Source organism: Mesoplodon mirus (assembly GCF_964341445.2).
Source record: "Mesoplodon mirus genome assembly, chromosome: X".
NCBI lineage: Eukaryota > Metazoa > Chordata > Mammalia > Artiodactyla > Ziphiidae > Mesoplodon > Mesoplodon mirus.
The window spans coordinates 27,331,483-27,341,601 of NC_138981.1; positions in this window are offsets into that span (position 1 = coordinate 27,331,483).

Genomic DNA, 10,119 nt, shown 5'->3' on the forward strand with positions numbered 1-10,119 from the left:
AGGGGTTAAATGACTTTGCAAAGATCTTAATGTTAGCAGGTGGTGTGGCACACTCTAGACTTGCATCTAGGTCTCTTAACTGCCAAGTTACTGCTCTTCCTATTATTCCATACATCAATACTACTTTCGAAAAGTCTGTGCTGTAAATTACCATCTGGTAATCCATGTAGAAGGACTGTCTCCACCAAATGGTGAATAAGAGCTTGCTATTTCATTATATTTTGAATGTTTTGAGGTCTTTATAGAAGTGAAAATGTTTAGTCAACTTGACAAGAAGTATGAGAGTGAGTAGTTTAAGTATGTATGGTGAGCCAGGGAGAATCTAGTTTTGATGGGCCTTGAAGCTTATACAATTTTGGCCCTACTCTATAAGAAGACAGGATGCAAAATTACAACTACAGAATTAAGTACAGGGCTTTAAAAGAGGCCTGTGTAATTTAAGGGTCCTCAAGCTCAACCTTCAGCAGCCTCTGGTGGTGAATCAATTAGTATAATTGAAATAGTAGAGTTTTGATTGCACTTTTGGAAGAACATGTTGTCTCTCCAGACAAAACATTGTTACTGAGTACAACTGAAGGATGATCTTTTCCTTTCAACATTTACAATGGGTTTTAAATGCACTCTTGCTTGTATGTATGAATATACACAAGGAAATTCAGGCAGTGCTTTCTAGCTCTAAGAAATATGGTGCTTCCTCGAATAGTGATTTAGACATGTGGCCCTACTTTTTAAAAACCTCCAACTACCAAAGTTTATGTAGGAAGCAGTGCCATTGATCTTTGAAGGCTAAAGACTTGTGAATGATCCATTAAATTGGTATGTTAAAGCAGTCCTGTGTATCTGCTTATTTTTGGAAGTCATCTAATTATAAATTATTTGACCTCATACAGTATGAGGATAAATGAGGATACCAACTCATGTCTGTTGAAAAATGGGTTGATATAAGTGGGACCAATTGAAGTATTCAGAGAAATGCTGCTTATACAAAATAGTATTTTTCAGTCAGTTTCCAGTGTTAGTATGCTACATGTGGAATACATGATAGGCACAGAAGAAATAAGGGTAATGTTTTACATTACAGAGTGTTTTGAGATAGGCAAGGCTGTTAATATGTTTCCTAGTCTTATAAAGAAAATCAGTTGCAGGATATGAACTATTTTTCCCTGAAGTAACATAGCTGGGATTCAAACCCAGGATTAGGACACAAAGGGCAACAGACTTTTCATTATGCCACTCTGTCTCCTCTTAGAGGCCAATGGAAGTTTATATCATTCCTGCTGTCCTTCCTCACCTGGAAACAGTTGCATTCCCAAAGCCTTGTATTTTAGCTTTTTGTTATGACTGCTTTTCTCTGAGTTATTTAATTAGAATCTGCAGCTTTTGGCAGGAAAATAGTCAACCCAGCATATTTCTAACAAGTAATGTCTTTAGGGGAGAAAGTCCAAGTGAGCAAAGAGAAGGAATGCATGATAGTAGCTGCTAGAATATATTAATTGCAGACAAATTTCAGTGGGAGTGTCAATCACCATGAATTAAATTTTTAAGTGAAGTGGCCTGAAAAACAAGAATGGGATGGAACAAAGCATGTATATCATAGTACAGAAGATCTGGGGTTCTCCCAAACCTGTCATCTTTTAATGGAGGAAATTTTAGGAGCAAAGGCAGGGCCTATGTTGATAGAATGATCTTGGGAAATGCCTTCCAAGGGCACCTTTAAACATTTCTTTTCAGACTTGATGTTTTCAAAGGCTTTTCTATTAGATAAATACGATTTTAAAAACAATAGGTATATATATATATATGTATACCATTTAAAAATAATCAAATTAATGTAGCTGAATGGATAATATCATTAAGCATTCTAAAGGGTTGAATATTGCTAATGAAACATAGTTAAGCTTTTAGAAAGAACTGTTATAGAAGATAAATGATAAATAGTAGGTGAAAAAACAATGGTTTCAGTGGTACTGACAAATATGGATCAAGAGGGCTTTCTACCCCTCTGGCTCAAAGCATTTCATTATTGGTAGATGGAAAACAGAAGGATGGTGTAGTCTATTGAGAAATTCCCTCAACAGGGAAGGTTAGATCCTGCTATTGGGGATGATAATATCAGTGTGGTTTTTCATCATGTTGCCCCCTACAATATTTTAGGTACATTTTTTGTCTACTAAATAGTTGATTGACATGGTTCTCTGCATGGTGTTGATGAGCAACTATTTTTTGATCTATTTTCCTTGAAGCCCATAGGTTCCTCAGGATTAGGTTTTCTGCTGGCATGATTGCAGTAATATCTACTGGAGTTTAAAATTGCGCCTATTTTTCCAAGAACAAGCTGTAAATCCTGTTAAATTGCAATGTCAAGTCCATAGTTTGCATCGAAGTTAACAGAGAGAGAACAGTAGACTAGCTTCCAGGCAGGCAATGTGAGAGTATTTAGACTCCATCATGCCTGAAAGCATTTTTTTAAGTGCAAACATTGGATATATTACCCAGGGAGTTAAAACACAAGCAGCTAAAGGGAACTGGATCTTTTCAGTCTGTCAAATTATGTGTGTCTACTTTTTAATCATTATCATGAAACCGTTCTATGAGAGTACTTGAACCAAGTTAGCTTTCAATTAGCATGACATTATATTGGCAAGTCTAAACTATTAGAAAAAATATGGTTCTGGCATGGACATCATATACACGAGCAAGTTATTGGTGCAGTTTCATGATCCAACACTATTACAGCCTGTTCAACTCTTAAAACTCTTGCCTCTCTATTTTTTCTACTATACTCACTTGAAAACAACCCCAAACCCAGTGAAATCCAACTATCCACCTGCTTCCTGCCTTCACCCAAGTTGTTGAGCATTCCTGAAGTAATCATACTACCTTTCTGATTGGTTTCTCCTGGTTTTCCTCCTACCTCGTTAATTCCTAATTTACTTTGCTGATTCCTATTTTTCTGTTTGGCCTCACTAAGTCGTAGTTCAAGGCCTCAATCATGAGCCCTCTTCTCTATCTTCCTTCCATAAGTGATGACATCTAGTTTTTAAATAAAATCTATATGTTGATGACTCCTAAATATATGTCTGCAGCTCAGACTCCTTCCACGTTCTCCCCATCCGTATTAGTTATCTATTGCTACATAAAAAAATTTACCAGAAACTTAGTGTCTTAAAATGAAACACAGTCTCATGGTTTCTGTGGGTTAGGAATCTGGGCGTGGCTTAGCTGGGTCTTCTGGCTCCCTGTCTCTCACAAGGCTGCAGTCAAGATGTTGGCTGGGGCAGCAGTCATCGTGAGGTTCGATTGGTGCAGGATCTGCTTCCAAGTTCACTCAGTGGTTGTTGGCAGGATTCAGTTCCTTAAAAGTTGTTGGACCAAGTTTTTCTCTGGTTGTTGGCCAGAGGCCACCCTCACTTTCTTGCCATATGGGCTTTTTTATGGGGCAGCTCACAATATGGCAGTTGGCTTCATAAAAGTGAATAAGTAGTAAGAGAGTGCCAGCAGGATGGAAATCAGTCTTTTGTAACTTAATCTCAGAAGTGACGTCCTATCACTTTGGCCTTATTAACAAGTCACTTGGTTCATCCCACAACCAAGAGGCAGGGATCATTACAGGCCTACCGTGCTAATATATCAAATGGGCTTGGATATTTTAAAGGCATCTCAAACTTAAAGTATCCGAAAAGGATCACATCCTCCTAACAACTTCCCAAAGTTGTTATTTCCCTAACCTTCCCCATCTCAATTAATGGTAGCACAGTACGCCTCTATTCTCTGGCTAAACCTGGGAGTGATCTTTGATTTCATTTTTACTCACTGACCACACCTAATATATTGGTAACTCCTGTTACTATTATCTTCAAATTGTACACTAAGTCTGATGATCTTCTCTTGAAGAATAGTTGATATACAGTGTTCTGTTACTTTCATGTGTATAGCAACAGGATTCAGTTTTCTATATATATATATTTTCCAAATTCCCTTTATAGGTTGTTACAAGATATCAAATATAGTTCTCTGTGCTATACATCAGGTCCTTGTTGTTTATCTATTTTATATATAGTAGTATGTATCTGCTAATTCCAAACTCCTAATTTATCCCTTTCCCCTTTGATAACCATAAGTTTGTTTTCTATGTCTGTGGGTCTATTTCTGTTTTGTATATATGTTCATTTCTATCATTTTCTTTTAGATTTCACACAGATTTCTGCCTGGCTTACTTCACTTAGTATAATAACCTCTAGGTCCATCCGTGTTGCTGCAAATGGCATTATTTCATTCTTTTTTTATCGCTGAGTAATAGTTCATTGTCTCTGTGTGTGTGTATACACACACACACACACACACACCACATCTTCTTTATCCATTCATCTGTTGATGGCCACTTGGGTTGCTTCCATGTGTTGGCTATTGTAAATAGTGCTGCTATGAACATTGGGGTGCATGTATCTTTTCGAATTAGAGTTTTCATCTTTTCCGGATACATACCTAGGAGAAAGGAACCTCCATAGTGTTCTCCATAGTGGCTGTACCAATTTACATTCCCACCAACAGTGCAAGAGGGTTCCCTTTTCTCCACACCCTCTCCAGCATTTATTATTTGTAGTGTGATTTTCCACCATTACCTTTGTTAAAACTCTAAGCCAATATAATTTCTTGTCTGAACTACTTCATTAGCCTCCAGCCTAATTATTACATTTTTTTGCTGTTCCTGATCCAGTATAGTCCTTCTTTTACATGCTAGTCAAGGCAAATTTTTAAATAATGTATATTATCTTACTAGTACCTGTATTAGTTCCCTAGTGCTGCAGCAGCAAATTGCCACAAACTGAGTGGCTTAAAATAACAGAAATTTATTTTCTCACAGTTCTGGAGGCTAGAAGTTCAAAACCAAGGTGTTGGCAGGGCCATGCTCTCTCTGAAGTCTCTAGTGGACGATTCTTCCTTGCCTCTTCTTAGCTTTTTGTAGTTATTGGCAAACCCTGGCTTTTCTTGGCATCACTCCAGTCTCTGCCTCTATTGTCACATTGTTTCTTCCCTGCGAGTATGTGTCTGTCCTTCTAAGGATACCAGTAATTGAATTTAGGGTCTACCATAACGCAGCATGGCCTCATCTTAACTTGGTTACATCTACAAAGAACCAATTCCCAAATAAGGTCACATATGCAGATACCTAGGTTTAGGACTTAAACATCTTTTGGGATGGCCAACAACAGTCCCCTTATTTAAACTCTGAATTATTATTTTTTACTACAAATAAAATAAAATACAAGTCCCTACATGAATTGGCCCCAGCCTCTTCTTCATGCTCTACCTAGTCCCACTCTCCCCTCTGTCCAATCTCTTCCAACCATATTGACCTTTCTTTTGTACAATTATGCTGAGCTTGTTCTGGTCTCATGGTCTTTGCATATGCTCTTCCTCTTCCTGTGATGTTTTCCCTCCATATCTGCATGTACTGCCTCCCTCTCATGATTTAAGTTCCAAGTTACAGGCAAGACCTTGGAGAAATTAAAACAGTAACTTCTATACCACATCACTCTTTTTCCTGTACTCCTGTTTTATTTTCCTCACAAAATTTATCATTAAACAAAGTGTGTTACTTACTTGTCTGCTTGTGTTTTGCGTGGCAGGAATGAAGGGTCTTGAACTGTCTTGTTTCCTGTTATGTCTCCAATACTCCAGTATGTAGGCTAGTGCATGGCATATGTGGGGCAAGGAGTTTATATACCCGTTAAAACACCAGAGAGCAAGATGACATGCAGAACTGCTAAGTAGATTCTGGAAAGTAGTAGATACCAAATGCTGATTTACCTCTGATCTTGCAAACTTGTGGAGGTGGCAAGAATTTATGTTTCTTGACGTGGTTGGAAGAAGAGGAGTCAATCTTAGAATTCAATTCTTAGAAGAATCCAAAGCAAGGAAAGCTGTATGCTAAGTGCTGGGAAGTTATGTAGCAACCAGATCAGACAGGCATAAAGCGATTTATATTCTCTTTGAGGAGATAGTGCAGCTTTTGTGGTAAAGAAGCAGGACCCTCGGATAGTGAATACCTTTGAGTTGAGTGACTGTAGAAAATACCTAGTTGAAAACCACAGAAACATCACATGGAAAGAATCTCAGTCTATGCATGGACTCTGTAAACACACACTGTCCAAAGAAATAATAACACTGCCTGCAGGTGAATCATTGGATATGGATTGTATGTGTTCTTGTTTGTGGATATATTTGCATCAGAGGTCTCAGAACTTTGTTTTATTTATTATTGACTATTTAAAGTATTGTCAGTGGAAGACCTGTAAACATTTTTTAGCTGTATAGCTTTGGGAATGGTAATTTATATAGACAACAATAACTTATCTACCTAATTGAAAATTTGTAAGAATTAACAAATTGATTTATGTGAAGTACTTAGATACATACCTGGCATTAAGTAAGTGTTCAAAAAAGGTCATCGGTTGTCATTAACAAATACTGAAAGCAGAATATGCAAAATCAGATATGAATGTGTAAATAATTATCACAAATATCTACAAATATTGATAGGTAAACTAGAATATTTATGGCGATAAACTAGAATATTTTTTTTAAGTTTCTGGCTTCTTCATTGTAGTAGCTTCCTATTACTGCTGTAACAACTTATCACAAACTTTGTTGCTCAAAACAACACAGATTTGTTCTCTTTCAGTTCTGCAGGTTAGAAGCGTGAAATGAGTTTTATGGGGCTGTAAATCAGGGTGTCAGCAGGGCTGATTTTTCAGGGGCTCCAGGGCAGAATCTGTTCCCTTAGTCTTCTAGCTCCTGGTGGCTGCTGACATAACTTGGCTCATGGCTTCATAACTCCAATCTCTGCTTCTGTTATCACATGGCCTTCTCCCTAACTTTAGTGCTCTTGTCACCCTCTTATAAGGACCCTTGTGATTACATTGGGCCCACCTTGGAATCCAGGATAATCTCCCCATGTCCTTAGATGCTCAGATGAGTCACGTCTATAAAGTCACTTTTCCCATGTAAGGTAGCATATTCAGCCATTCCGGGGATTAGTCCCTGGACATCTTTGAGGGTCATCAATTATTCTCTTACACAAATGCACTCACTGTCTTTTAATTTTATCAGTTCTTTTAAAAACAAGTATAGAGGTTTATCATTGTGTCTTGTTTCCTTTATAAAAGGATTCTATTGACCTCCTGACACATAGGACAAATTTCTTTTCCTGGCAGGTTTGGTGGTCATGTTCTCACTGAGTACCCAAGGGTAACTACAAAGCACCTTTATAAAAGATAACTAGTTCGTTGGTCTCAGAATTGATCTTTATCTGCCTGATGGAGCTAATTATTCTGATTAGTGATTAAACTTATGATATGGAGGTACCAGCCATACCACAGATCATTTGGTAATGTCTAGAGACATTTTTGCTAATGACAACTTGAAGGTGTTACTGGCATCTAGTGGGTGGAGGCCATGGATGCCGCGAAACGTCCTACAACGCACAGGACAGCCCCCCATAACGAAGAACTGTCTGGCCTAAAATGGTAATAGCAGTGGGGTTGAGAAAGCCTGCCATAGGGAACTCTGAAAAATGCTTAGACATTCAGTTTTCAGTGTAGGGATCATGAGCCAGCAGTTTTGGCAATACTCCGGTCATTTGCCTCTTTGAAAGTTCCCCAAGTGATCCCAAGATGTAGCCAAGGTTGAGGGGCGCTGCCTTCCTTAGCATTTCTCCCACTATCCTACTCTGTTCACAAGTTATGTCTCTGGGCATATTGAGTTTAACTGGAGAAAGAAAGCTTTTAAGTATTTTTTTGCCACATATAACAAATATCAAATATTGCAGTTTAATTAACATAAAGCCAATTTTTTTGAGAGTTGCAGTAAGTTTCTTTGACATGTTGAATTTTAAATACAGAGAAATGTGATAAGAGTAAGGTTTATCCAACTATCCATTTAATACATTGGCAGGAAGAGCTCACAAAGGAGGGCAAATCCACTCAGCTAGGATCATGTTAGCAGCCCACAAGAGCGATGATGGAATATGTTTGCTTTTCCTCCCTGGGCTTGTAACTTGCCTCATCCAATCTGCTGACTTTAGAACCCCCCAAATTTGTTTGGTATGAGCTTTTGCAGCTGAATTACAGTGGTGGGCATGGTGAATATGAAAGGTGGAAGAAAGGTGAATTGGAAAAGTGGCAGATGGAAACTGTGTAGTGTTTTTATTTATGCTCTCTATTCCTGTGCACAGTGCACTTTCCATTTTAGCTAGTCAGGTTCATCCATTTACTGGATTTTCTCCTGTCACCAAGTAAGTATGAGTTGTATTGAATTTAATAGAATTTTCTGGCAGCATATGGAATATTTCCATTTCTCCAGTAGTTCCCGGTAATTTCAGTTTAGAATTATTACATATAGGTAATTCAGTTAAGTCTGTAGTTATTAGCATAGCCCTGTAAATGTTCAGTGGCTCATAACAATAAAGGGTAATACACACCTAACTAAGCACCAGTGTTTTAATGTTAATCATACGTTAGCATACTTGATTTTCACAGTAATCCTCTGATGTGGAGACTTTTCCCCTGCCCACTCAACAGATGAGAGGATAGAGGTATAGAAATATTAAATATTATTTATTCATCCAACTCTGCACAGCTGGTAAGAAGTTGGGTTGGGCTTCAAACACAGGCAGTTTTACTCCTGAGTGTATGCACTTAGCCACCTTCATTGTGTATTTCTTTGGGTTTCTCTTTACAGACAAGCACCAGCTAGTGCCAGGTATTTTCTAACCTATAGCTGGTTATACTAAACAACTCTAGACTTTGCAAGGGATGATTGCATAAATTTCCAGTGACCTTGATATTGAGGCCTTTTTCTAGGAAGCTTGCATCCTTGTCACTGTTCCCCTAAGATGGGTAGTTCCCCTGCCTTTCCAAAGTTGAGAGAAAGGCCTAGTGTCTCAAAGTACATTTAGTTCGTGTTGATGATAATGTTATGGAAGTAGACTTTTTCTGTGTGTCTTTGTAATTCCACTAATCTCTTAGTTAACTGCCTTGAAGGTGTCTTTATATTGTTGTTCACATGGTTTCTGATTAAAGTATCATGATACTAAGCACCGACTGAAATACAAAATCTAACTGAGTAGCTTATTGTAATTTCTTCTTTAAACTTAAAAAAATTAATTTTCTTATCTCAAAGCATTCATTTATTATAGTAAATGAATATAGTTATAGAGCATAATTTTCAAAAATCATGACTCATAAAACTATAAAATGAGCACATGTCAAAGATTTATTTATTTGACTTATTAATGAAGGAACTGAAAGAGATGTTACAACCAATTCAGAGGAGGTGTCAAAGAACCATAAATTTATATGCAATAAAGGAATTTTGGAATGGATTTACCACAACTGGTCTATGCATAGGGCAGTAATCAGTTGCATCCCACTAGACACAAATGATTTGCATTTCTAGGGGCAAGAATTACTTGCATTGCTGTTAGCTTTCTAGAAGTTTACTTTATCTTTACAGAGTTGTAAAATAGCATATTCAAAGACAAAGATGCACATATAGGATCAGATAATCCCCAGAGACCCAACTTTCCATTAGAAGGATATCCAGTAATCTCTATTGCTCATTCCAGAGTCTCAAATCTTTCCTTAAAGTACTATCCTGTATATGCTTTTATGGGAATCACTCTTCTCTAGTATACATCTCATTCTTTCAGTTATCCAGTCAATACTTAGGGCCTATTTATCTGCTCCAAGCAATTTAATGGATATTATAAACAGACCAGGAAATGTGTGTGGGGGGGTGTCTGTCTGTCCAGAATCTATTTTAATTAGATTCTGATTGCTATCTTAGTGTTTTTATTAGTGACCCATTGAAGTTGATCTTATGACTGATAATACTGGAAATTGTTGTAGTGACAAAATATTTAGCACAGTGTGGTTTATCTCGATGGCTCTTGGATTGAGAAATGTTATATTTTTGACTTATAGGGTTATAATAGTAGTAAATCATCCAGATTCTTAAAAAAACTTGGGATAATTTGATTCTGTAAAAACTCTTCTTTAAAATTATTTTTCCTGTTTTATTGAGGTATAATTGACAAATAAAAATTGTGTATATTTA